The sequence below is a fragment of the Eleutherodactylus coqui genome, chromosome 5, assembly GCF_035609145.1.
Source record: "Eleutherodactylus coqui strain aEleCoq1 chromosome 5, aEleCoq1.hap1, whole genome shotgun sequence".
Taxonomy (NCBI): domain Eukaryota; kingdom Metazoa; phylum Chordata; class Amphibia; order Anura; family Eleutherodactylidae; genus Eleutherodactylus; species Eleutherodactylus coqui.
In genome coordinates, this window is record NC_089841.1 from 191,087,697 (window position 1) to 191,100,412 (window position 12,716).

The following is a 12,716-nucleotide window of genomic DNA, read 5'->3' on the forward strand; positions in this document are numbered from 1 at the left end:
CCTGCTGTTAAACGTAGCTGGCTGCGTATGATTTCTTTACGTTCTCCACCCACCACACACGTACCCAGAACGCTGAGGACTGTCAGAGGCAGGCCAAATAGAATGTTTCCCTTTTTTTTTTAAAGGGAAGGCCCACTGAATATATTCAATCAGATAAGAACTGTGTTCCACAGAACTGCAGTGTTATATGAAGTGCAGCAGAGCGGTGATTTTTCCCAGGCAGGAAATAAATTGACGCAAGCCTGCAGGCCAAATAGAATGTTTCCCTTTTTTTTTTAAAGGGAAGGCCCACTGACTATATTCAATCAGATAAGAACTGTGTTCCACAGAACTGCAGTGTTATATGAAGTGCAGCAGAGCGGTGATTTTTCCCAGGCAGGAAATAAATTGGCGCAAGCCTGCAGGCCAAATAGAATGTTTCCCTTTTTTTTTTTAAAGGGAAGGCCCACTGACTATATTCAATCAGATAAGATAAGAACTGTAATCCACAGAACTGCAGTGTTATATGAAGTGCAGCAGAGCGGTGATTTTTCCCAGGCAGGAAATAAATTGGCGCAAGCCTGCTGTTAAACGTAGCTGGCTGCGTATGATTTCTTTACGTTCTCCACCCACCACACACGTACCCAGAACGCTGAGGACTGTCAGAGGCAGGCCAAATAGAATGTTTCCCTTTTTTTTTTAAAGGGAAGGCCCACTGACTATATTCAATCAGATAAGAACTGTGTTCCACAGAACTGCAGTGTTATATGAAGTGCAGCAGAGCGGTGATTTTTCCCAGGCAGGAAATAAATTGGCGCAAACCTACAGGCCAAATAGAATGTTTCCCTTTTTTTTTTAAAGGGAAGGCCCACTGACTATATTCAATCAGATAAGATTAGAAATGTGTTCCACAGAACTGCAGTGTTATATGAAGTGCAGCAGACCGGTGATTTTTCCCAGGCAGGAAATAAATTGGCGCAAGCCTGCAGGCCAAATAGAATGTTTCCCTTTTTTTTTAAAGGGAAGGCCCACTGACTATATTCAATCAGATAAGATAAGAACTGTGTTCCACAAAACTGCAGTGTTATATGAAGTACAGCAGAGCGGTGATTTTTCCCAGGCAGGAAATAAATTGGCGCAAGCCTGCTGTTAAACGTAGCTGGCTGCGTATGATTTCTTTACGTTCTCCACCCACCACACACGTACCCAGAACGCTGAGGACTGTCAGAGGCAGGCCAAATAGAATGTTTCCCTTTTTTTTTTAAAGGGAAGGCCCACTGACTATATTCAATCAGATAAGAACTGTGTTCCACAGAACTGCAGTGTTATATGAAGTGCAGCAGAGCGGTGATTTTTCCCAGGCAGGAAATAAATTGACGCAAGCCTGCAGGCCAAATAGAATGTTTCCCTTTTTTTTTTAAAGGGAAGGCCCACTGACTATATTCAATCAGATAAGAACTGTGTTCCACAGAACTGCAGTGTTATATGAAGTGCAGCAGAGCGGTGATTTTTCCCAGGCAGGAAATAAATTGGCGCAAGCCTGCAGGCCAAATAGAATGTTTCCCTTTTTTTTTAAAGGGAAGGCCCACTGACTATATTCAATCAGATAAGAACTGTGTTCCACAGAACTGCAGTGTTATATAAAGTGCAGCAGAGCGGTGATCTTTCCCGGGCAGGAAATAAATTGGCGCAAGCCTGCAGGCCAAATAGAATTTTTCCCCTTTTTTTTTTAAAGGGAAGGCCCACTGACTATATTCAATCAGATAAGAACTGTGTTCCACAGAACTGCAGTGTTATATGAAGTGCAGCAGAGCGGTGATTTTTCCCAGGCAGGAAATAAATTGGCGCAAGCCTGCTGTTAAACGTAGCTGGCTGCGTATGATTTCTTTACGTTCTCCACCCACCACACACGTACCCAGAACGCTGAGGACTGTCAGAGGCAGGCCAAATAGAATGTTTCCCTTTTTTTTTTTAAAGGGAAGGCCCACTGACTATATTCAATCAGATAAGAACTGTGTTCCACAGAACTGCAGTGTTATATGAAGTGCAGCAGAGCGGTGATTTTTCCCAGGCAGGAAATAAATTGACGCAAGCCTGCAGGCCAAATAGAATGTTTCCCTTTTTTTTTTAAAGGGAAGGCCCACTGACTATATTCAATCAGATAAGAACTGTGTTCCACAGAACTGCAGTGTTATATGAAGTGCAGCAGAGCGGTGATTTTTCCCAGGCAGGAAATAAATTGGCGCAAGCCTGCTGTTAAACGTAGCTGGCTGCGTATGATTTCTTTATGTTCTCCACCCACCACACACATACCCAGAACGCTTAGGACTGTCAGAGGCAGGCCAAATAGAATGTTTCCCTTTTTTTTTTAAAGGGAAGGCCCACTGACTATATTCAATCAGATAAGAACTGTGTTCCACAGAACTGCAGTGTTATATGAAGTGCAGCAGAGCGGTGATTTTTCCCAGGTAGGAAATAAATTGGCGCAAGCCTGCAGGCCAAATAGAATGTTTCCCTTTTTTTTTTTTAAAGGGAAGGCCCACTGACTATATTCAATCAGATAAGAACTGTGTTCCACAGAACTGCAGTGTTATATGAAGTACAGCAGAGCTGTCATTTTTCCCAGGCAGGAAATAAATTGGCGCAAGCCTGCTGTTAAACGTAGCTGGCTGCGTATGATTTCTTTACGTTCTCCACCCACCACACACGTACCCAGAACGCTGAGGACTGTCAGAGGCAGGCCAAATAGAATGTTTACCTTTTTTTTTTTAAAGGGAAGGCCCACTGACTATATTCAATCAGATAAGAACTGTGTTCCACAGAACTGCAGTGTTATATGAAGTGTAGCAGAGCGGTGATTTTTCCCAGGCAGGAAATAAATTGGCGCAAGCCTGCAGGCCACATAGAATGTTTCCCTTTTTTTTAAAGGCAAGGCCCACTGACTATATTCAATCAGATAAGAACTGTGTTCCACAGAACTGCAGTGTTATATGAAGTGCAGCAGAGCGGTGATTTTTCCCAGGCAGGAAATAAATTGGCGCAAGCCTGCTGTTAAAAGTAGCTGGCTGCGTATGATTTCTTTACGTTCTCCACCCACCACACACGTACCCAGAACGCTGAGGACTGTCAGAGGCAGGCCAAATAGAATGTTTCCCTTTTTTTTTTAAAGGGAAGGCCCACTGACTATATTCAATCAGATAAGATAAGAACTGTGTTCCACAAAACTGCAGTGTTATATGAAGTACAGCAGAGCGGTGATTTTTCCCAGGCAGGAAATAAATTGGCGCAAGCCTGCTGTTAAACGTAGCTGGCTGCGTATGATTTCTTTACGTTCTCCACCCACCACACACGTACCCAGAACGCTGAGGACTGTCAGAGGCAGGCCAAATAGAATGTTTCCCTTTTTTTTTTAAAGGGAAGACCCACTGAATATATTCAATCAGATAAGAACTGTGTTCCACAGAACTGCAGTGTTATATGAAGTGCAGCAGAGCGGTGATTTTTCCCAGGCAGGAAATAAATTGACGCAAGCCTGCAGGCCAAATAGAATGTTTCCCTTTTTTTTTTAAAGGGAAGGCCCACTGACTATATTCAATCAGATAAGAACTGTGTTCCACAGAACTGCAGTGTTATATGAAGTGCAGCAGAGCGGTGATTTTTCCCAGGCAGGAAATAAATTGGCGCAAGCCTGCAGGCCAAATAGAATGTTTCCCTTTTTTTTTTTAAAGGGAAGGCCCACTGACTATATTCAATCAGATAAGATAAGAACTGTAATCCACAGAACTGCAGTGTTATATGAAGTGCAGCAGAGCGGTGATTTTTCCCAGGCAGGAAATAAATTGGCGCAAGCCTGCTGTTAAACGTAGCTGGCTGCGTATGATTTCTTTACGTTCTCCACCCACCACACACGTACCCAGAACACTGAGGACTGTCAGAGGCAGGCCAAATAGAATGTTTCCCTTTTTTTTTTAAAGGGAAGGCCCACTGACTATATTCAATCAGATAAGAACTGTGTTCCACAGAACTGCAGTGTTATATGAAGTGCAGCAGAGCGGTGATTTTTCCCAGGCAGGAAATAAATTGGCGCAACCTACAGGCCAAATAGAATGTTTCCCTTTTTTTTTTAAAGGGAAGGCCCACTGACTATATTCAATCAGATAAGATTAGAAATGTGTTCCACAGAACTGCAGTGTTATATGAAGTGCAGCAGACCGGTGATTTTTCCCAGGCAGGAAATAAATTGGCGCAAGCCTGCAGGCCAAATAGAATGTTTCCCTTTTTTTTAAAGGGAAGGCCCACTGACTATATTCAATCAGATAAGATAAGAACTGTGTTCCACAAAACTGCAGTGTTATATGAAGTGCAGCAGAGCGGTGATCTTTCCCGGGCAGGAAATAAATTGGCGCAAGCCTGCAGGCCAAATAGAATTTTTCCCTTTTTTTTTTTAAAGGGAAGGCCCACTGACTATATTCAATCAGATAAGAACTGTGTTCCACAGAACTGCAGTGTTATATGAAGTGCAGCAGAGCGGTGATTTTTCCCAGGCAGGAAATAAATTGGCGCAAGCCTGCTGTTAAACGTAGCTGGCTGCGTATGATTTCTTTACGTTCTCCACCCACCACACACATACCCAGAACGCTGAGGACTGTCAGAGGCAGGCCAAATAGAATGTTTCCCTTTTTTTTTTAAAGGGAAGGCCCACTGACTATATTCAATCAGATAAGAACTGTGTTCCACAGAACTGCAGTGTTATATGAAGTGCAGCAGAGCGGTGATTTTTCCCAGGCAGGAAATAAATTGGCGCAAGCCTGCAGGCCAAATAGAATGTTTCCCTTTTTTTTTTAAAGGGAAGGCCCACTGACTATATTCAATCAGATAAGAACTGTGTTCCATAGAACTGCAGTGTTATATGAAGTGCAGCAGAGCGGTGATTTTTCCCAGGCAGGAAATAAATTGGCGCAAGCCTGCTGTTAAACGTAGCTGGCTGCGTATGATTTCTTTACGTTCTCCACCCACCACACACATACCCAGAACGCTTAGGACTGTCAGAGGCAGGCCAAATAGAATGTTTCCCTTTTTTTTTTAAAGGGAAGGCCCACTGACTATATTCAATCAGATAAGAACTGTGTTCCACAGAACTGCAGTGTTATATGAAGTGCAGCAGAGCGGTGATTTTTCCCAGGTAGGAAATAAATTGGCGCAAGCCTGCAGGCCAAATAGAATGTTTCCCTTTTTTTTTTTTAAAGGGAAGGCCCACTGACTATATTCAATCAGATAAGAACTGTGTTCCACAGAACTGCAGTGTTATATGAAGTACAGCAGAGCTGTCATTTTTCCCAGGCAGGAAATAAATTGGCGCAAGCCTGCTGTTAAACGTAGCTGGCTGCGTATGATTTCTTTACGTTCTCCACCCACCACACACGTACCCAGAACGCTGAGGACTGTCAGAGGCAGGCCAAATAGAATGTTTACCTTTTTTTTTTTAAAGGGAAGGCCCACTGACTATATTCAATCAGATAAGAACTGTGTTCCACAGAACTGCAGTGTTATATGAAGTGTAGCAGAGCGGTGATTTTTCCCAGGCAGGAAATAAATTGGCGCAAGCCTGCAGGCCACATAGAATGTTTCCCTTTTTTTTAAAGGCAAGGCCCACTGACTATATTCAATCAGATAAGAACTGTGTTCCACAGAACTGCAGTGTTATATGAAGTGCAGCAGAGCGGTGATTTTTCCCAGGCAGGAAATAAATTGGCGCAAGCCTGCTGTTAAAAGTAGCTGGCTGCGTATGATTTCTTTACGTTCTCCACCCACCACACACGTACCCAGAACGCTGAGGACTGTCAGAGGCAGGCCAAATAGAATGTTTCCCTTTTTTTTTTAAAGGGAAGGCCCACTGACTATATTCAATCAGATAAGATAAGAACTGTGTTCCACAAAACTGCAGTGTTATATGAAGTACAGCAGAGCGGTGATTTTTCCCAGGCAGGAAATAAATTGGCGCAAGCCTGCTGTTAAACGTAGCTGGCTGCGTATGATTTCTTTACGTTCTCCACCCACCACACACGTACCCAGAACGCTGAGGACTGTCAGAGGCAGGCCAAATAGAATGTTTCCCTTTTTTTTTTAAAGGGAAGACCCACTGAATATATTCAATCAGATAAGAACTGTGTTCCACAGAACTGCAGTGTTATATGAAGTGCAGCAGAGCGGTGATTTTTCCCAGGCAGGAAATAAATTGACGCAAGCCTGCAGGCCAAATAGAATGTTTCCCTTTTTTTTTTAAAGGGAAGGCCCACTGACTATATTCAATCAGATAAGAACTGTGTTCCACAAAACTGCAGTGTTATATGAAGTGCAGCAGAGCGGTGATTTTTCCCAGGCAGGAAATAAATTGGCGCAAACCTACAGGCCAAATAGAATGTTTCCCTTTTTTTTTTAAAGGGAAGGCCCACTGACTATATTCAATCAGATAAGATTAGAAATGTGTTCCACAGAACTGCAGTGTTATATGAAGTGCAGCAGACCGGTGATTTTTCCCAGGCAGGAAATAAATTGGCGCAAGCCTGCAGGCCAAATAGAATGTTTCCCTTTTTTTTAAAGGGAAGGCCCACTGACTATATTCAATCAGATAAGATAAGAACTGTGTTCCACAAAACTGCAGTGTTATATGAAGTGCAGCAGAGCGGTGATCTTTCCCGGGCAGGAAATAAATTGGCGCAAGCCTGCAGGCCAAATAGAATTTTTCCCTTTTTTTTTTTAAAGGGAAGGCCCACTGACTATATTCAATCAGATAAGAACTGTGTTCCACAGAACTGCAGTGTTATATGAAGTGCAGCAGAGCGGTGATTTTTCCCAGGCAGGAAATAAATTGGCGCAAGCCTGCTGTTAAACGTAGCTGGCTGCGTATGATTTCTTTACGTTCTCCACCCACCACACACATACCCAGAACGCTGAGGACTGTCAGAGGCAGGCCAAATAGAATGTTTCCCTTTTTTTTTTAAAGGGAAGGCCCACTGACTATATTCAATCAGATAAGAACTGTGTTCCACAGAACTGCAGTGTTATATGAAGTGCAGCAGAGCGGTGATTTTTCCCAGGCAGGAAATAAATTGGCGCAAGCCTGCAGGCCAAATAGAATGTTTCCCTTTTTTTTTTAAAGGGAAGGCCCACTGACTATATTCAATCAGATAAGATAAGAACTGTGTTCCACAAAACTGCAGTGTTATATGAAGTACAGCAGAGCGGTGATTTTTCCCAGGCAGGAAATAAATTGGCGCAAGCCTGCTGTTAAACGTAGCTGGCTGCGTATGATTTCTTTACGTTCTCCACCCACCACACACGTACCCAGAACGCTGAGGACTGTCAGAGGCAGGACAAATAGAATGTTTCCCTTTTTTTTTTAAAGGGAAGGCCCACTGACTATATTCAATCAGATAAGAACTGTGTTCCACAGAACTGCAGTGTTATATGAAGTGCAGCAGAGCGGTGATTTTTCCTAAGCAGGAAATAAATTGACGCAAGCCTGCAGGCCAAATAGAATGTTTCCCTTTTTTTTTTTAAAGTGAAGGCCCACTGACTATATTCAATCAGATAAGAACTGTGTTCCACAGAACTGCAGTGTTATATGAAGTGCAGCAGAGCTGTGATTTTTCACGGGCAGGAAATAAATTGGTGCAAGCCTGCAGGCCAAATAGAATGTTTCCCTTTTTTTTTTAAAGGGAAGGCCCACTGACTATATTCAATCAGATAAGAACTGTGTTCCACAGAACTGCAGTGTTATATGAAGTGCAGCAGAGCGGTGATTTTTCCCAGGCAGGAAATAAATTGGCGCAAGCCTGCTGTTAAACGTAGCTGGCTGCGTATGATTTCTTTACGTTCTCCACCCACCACACACATACCCAGAACGCTTAGGACTGTCAGAGGCAGGCCAAATAGAATGTTTCCCTTTTTTTTTTAAAGGGAAGGCCCACTGACTATATTCAATCAGATAAGAACTGTGTTCCACAGAACTGCAGTGTTATATGAAGTGCAGCAGAGCGGTGATTTTTCCCAGGTAGGAAATAAATTGGTGCAAGCCTGCAGGCCAAATAGAATGTTTCCTTTTTTTTTTTTTAAAGGGAAGGCCCACTGACTATATTCAATCAGATAAGAACTGTGTTCCACAGAACTGCAGTGTTATATGAAGTACAGCAGAGCGGTGATTTTTCCCAGGCAGGAAATAAATTGGCACAAGACTGCTGTTAAACGTAGCTGGCTGCGTATGATTTCTTTACGTTCTCCACCCACCACACACGTACCCAGAACGCTGAGGACTGTCAGAGGCAGGCCAAATAGAATGTTTACCTTTTTTTTTTTAAAGGGAAGGCCCACTGACTATATTCAATCAGATAAGAACTGTGTTCCACAGAACTGCAGTGTTATATGAAGTGCAGCAGAGCGGTGATTTTTCCCAGGCAGGAAATAAATTGGCGCAAGCCTGCAGGCCAAATAGAATGTTTCCCTTTTTTTTTTTAAAGGGAAGGCCCACTGACTATATTCAATCAGATAAGATAAGAACTGTGTTCCACAGAACTGCAGTGTTATATGAAGTGCAGCAGAGCGATGATTTTTCCCAGGCAGGAAATAAATTGGCGCAAGCCTGCTGTTAAACGTAGCTGGCTGCGCATGATTTCTTTACGTTCTCCACCCACCACACACGTACCCAGAACGCTGAGGACTGTCAGAGGCAGGCCAAATAGAATGTTTCCCTTTTTTTTTTAAAGGGAAGGCCCACTGACTATATTCAATCAGATAAGAACTGTGTTCCACAGAACTGCAGTGTTATATGAAGTGCAGCAGAGCGGTGATTTTTCCCAGGCAGGAAATAAATTGGCGCAAGCCTACAGGCCAAATAGAATGTTTCCCTTTTTTTTTTAAAGGGAAGGCCCACTGACTATATTCAATCAGATAAGATTAGAAATGTGTTCCACAGAACTGCAGTGTTATATGAAGTGCAGCAGACCGGTGATTTTTCCCAGGCAGGAAATAAATTGGCGCAAGCCTGCAGGCCAAATAGAATGTTTCCCTTTTTTTTAAAGGGAAGGCCCACTGACTATATTCAATCAGATAAGATAAGAACTGTGTTCCACAAAACTGCAGTGTTATATGAAGTACAGCAGAGCGGTGATTTTTCCCAGGCAGGAAATAAATTGGCGCAAGCCTGCTGTTAAACGTAGCTGGCTGCGTATGATTTCTTTACGTTCTCCACCCACCACACACGTACCCAGAACGCTGAGGACTGTCAGAGGCAGGCCAAATAGAATGTTTCCCTTTTTTTTTTAAAGGGAAGGCCCACTGACTATATTCAATCAGATAAGAACTGTGTTCCACAGAACTGCAGTGTTATATGAAGTGCAGCAGAGCGGTGATTTTTCCCAGGCAGGAAATAAATTGACGCAAGCCTGCAGGCCAAATAGAATGTTTCCCTTTTTTTTTTAAAGGGAAGGCCCACTGACTATATTCAATCAGATAAGAACTGTGTTCCACAGAACTGCAGTGTTATATGAAGTGCAGCAGAGCGGTGATTTTTCCCAGGCAGGAAATAAATTGGCGCAAGCCTGCAGGCCAAATAGAATGTTTCCCTTTTTTTTTAAAGGGAAGGCCCACTGACTATATTCAATCAGATAAGAACTGTGTTCCACAGAACTGCAGTGTTATATAAAGTGCAGCAGAGCGGTGATCTTTCCCGGGCAGGAAATAAATTGGCGCAAGCCTGCAGGCCAAATAGAATGTTTCCCTTTTTTTTTTTAAAGGGAAGGCCCACTGACTATATTCAATCAGATAAGAACTGTGTTCCACAGAACTGCAGTGTTATATGAAGTGCAGCAGAGCGGTGATTTTTCCCAGGCAGGAAATAAATTGGCGCAAGCCTGCTGTTAAACGTAGCTGGCTGCGTATGATTTCTTTACGTTCTCCACCCACCACACACATACCCAGAACGCTGAGGACTGTCAGAGGCAGGCCAAATAGAATGTTTCCCTCTTTTTTTTAAAGGGAAGGCCCACTGACTATATTCAATCAGATAAGAACTGTGTTCCACAGAACTGCAGTGTTATATGAAGTGCAGCAGAGCGGTGATTTTTCCCAGGCAGGAAATAAATTGGCGCAAGCCTGCAGGCCAAATAGAATGTTTCCCTTTTTTTTTTGAAGGGAAGGCCCACTGACTATATTCAATCAGATAAGATAAGAACTGTGTTCCACAAAACTGCAGTGTTATATGAAGTACAGCAGAGCGGTGATTTTTCCCAGGCAGGAAATAAATTGGCGCAAGCCTGCTGTTAAACGTAGCTGGCTGCGTATGATTTCTTTACGTTCTCCACCCACCACACACGTACCCAGAACGCTGAGGACTGTCAGAGGCAGGACAAATAGAATGTTTCCCTTTTTTTTTTAAAGGGAAGGCCCACTGACTATATTCAATCAGATAAGAACTGTGTTCCACAGAACTGCAGTGTTATATGAAGTGCAGCAGAGCGGTGATTTTTCCTAAGCAGGAAATAAATTGACGCAAGCCTGCAGGCCAAATAGAATGTTTCCCTTTTTTTTTTTTAAAGTGAAGGCCCACTGACTATATTCAATCAGATAAGAACTGTGTTCCACAGAACTGCAGTGTTATATGAAGTGCAGCAGAGCTGTGATTTTTCCCGGGCAGGAAATAAATTGGCGCAAGCCTGCAGGCCAAATAGAATGTTTCCCTTTTTTTTTAAAGGGAAGGCCCACTGACTATATTCAATCAGATAAGAACTGTGTTCCACAGAACTGCAGTGTTATATGAAGTGCAGCAGAGCGGTGATTTTTCCCAGGCAGGAAATAAATTGGCGCAAGCCTGCTGTTAAACGTAGCTGGCTGCGTATGATTTCTTTACGTTCTCCACCCACCACACACATACCCAGAACGCTTAGGACTGTCAGAGGCAGGCCAAATAGAATGTTTCCCTTTTTTTTTTAAAGGGAAGGCCCACTGACTATATTCAATCAGATAAGAACTGTGTTCCACAGAACTGCAGTGTTATATGAAGTGCAGCAGAGCGGTGATTTTTCCCAGGTAGGAAATAAATTGGCGCAAGCCTGCAGGCCAAATAGAATGTTTCCCTTTTTTTTTTTTAAAGGGAAGGCCCACTGACTATATTCAATCAGATAAGAACTGTGTTCCACAGAACTGCAGTGTTATATGAAGTACAGCAGAGCGGTGATTTTTCCCAGGCAGGAAATAAATTGGCACAAGACTGCTGTTAAACGTAGCTGGCTGCGTATGATTTCTTTACGTTCTCCACCCACCACACACGTACCCAGAACGCTGAGGACTGTCAGAGGCAGGCCAAATAGAATGTTTACCTTTTTTTTTTTAAAGGGAAGGCCCACTGACTATATTCAATCAGATAAGAACTGTGTTCCACAGAACTGCAGTGTTATATGAAGTGCAGCAGAGCGGTGATTTTTCCCAGGCAGGAAATAAATTGGCGCAAGCCTGCAGGCCAAATAGAATGTTTCCCTTTTTTTTTTTAAAGGGAAGGCCCACTGACTATATTCAATCCGATAAGATAAGAACTGTGTTCCACAGAACTGCAGTGTTATATGAAGTGCAGCAGAGCGATGATTTTTCCCAGGCAGGAAATAAATTGGCGCAAGCCTGCTGTTAAACATAGCTGGCTGCGTATGATTTCTTTACGTTCTCCACCCACCACACACGTACCCAGAACGCTGAGGACTGTCAGAGGCAGGCCAAATAGAATGTTTCCCTTTTTTTTTTAAAGGGAAGGCCCACTGACTATATTCAATCAGATAAGAACTGTGTTCCACAGAACTGCAGTGTTATATGAAGTGCAGCAGAGCGGTGATTTTTCCCAGGCAGGAAATAAATTGGCGCAAGCCTACAGGTCAAATAGAATGTTTCCCTTTTTTTTTTAAAGGGAAGGCCCACTGACTATATTCAATCAGATAAGATTCGAAATGTTTTCCACAGAACTGCAGTGTTATATGAAGTGCAGCAGAGCGGTGATTTTTCCCAGGCAGGAAATAAATTGGCGCAAGCCTGCAGGCCAAATAGAATGTTTCCCTTTTTTTTTTAAAGGGAAGGCCCACTGACTATATAAATCAGATAAGATAAGAACTGTGTTCCACAAAACTGCAGTGTTATATGAAGTACAGCAGAGCGGTGATTTTTCCCAGGCAGGAAATAAATTGGCGCAAGCCTGCTGTTAAACGTAGCTGGCTGCGTATGATTTCTTTACGTTCTCCACCCACCACACACGTACCCAGAACGCTGAGGACTGTCAGAGACAGGCCAAATAGAATGTTTCCCTTTTTTTTTTTAAAGGGAAGGCCCACTGACTATATTCAATCAGATAAGAACTGTGTTCCACAGAACTGCAGTGTTATATGAAGTGCAGCAGAGCGGTGATTTTTCCTAAGCAGGAAATAAATTGACGCAAGCCTGCAGGCCAAATAGAATGTTTCCCTTTTTTTTTTTTTAAAGTGAAGGCCCACTGACTATATTCAATCAGATAAGAACTGTGTTCCACAGAACTGCAGTGTTATATGAAGTGCAGCAGAGCTGTGATTTTTCCCGGGCAGGAAATAAATTGGCGCAAGCCTGCAGGCCAAATAGAATGTTTCCCTTTTTTTTTAAAGGGAAGGCCCACTGACTATATTCAATCAGATAAGAACTGTGTTCCACAGAACTGCAGTGTTATATGAAGT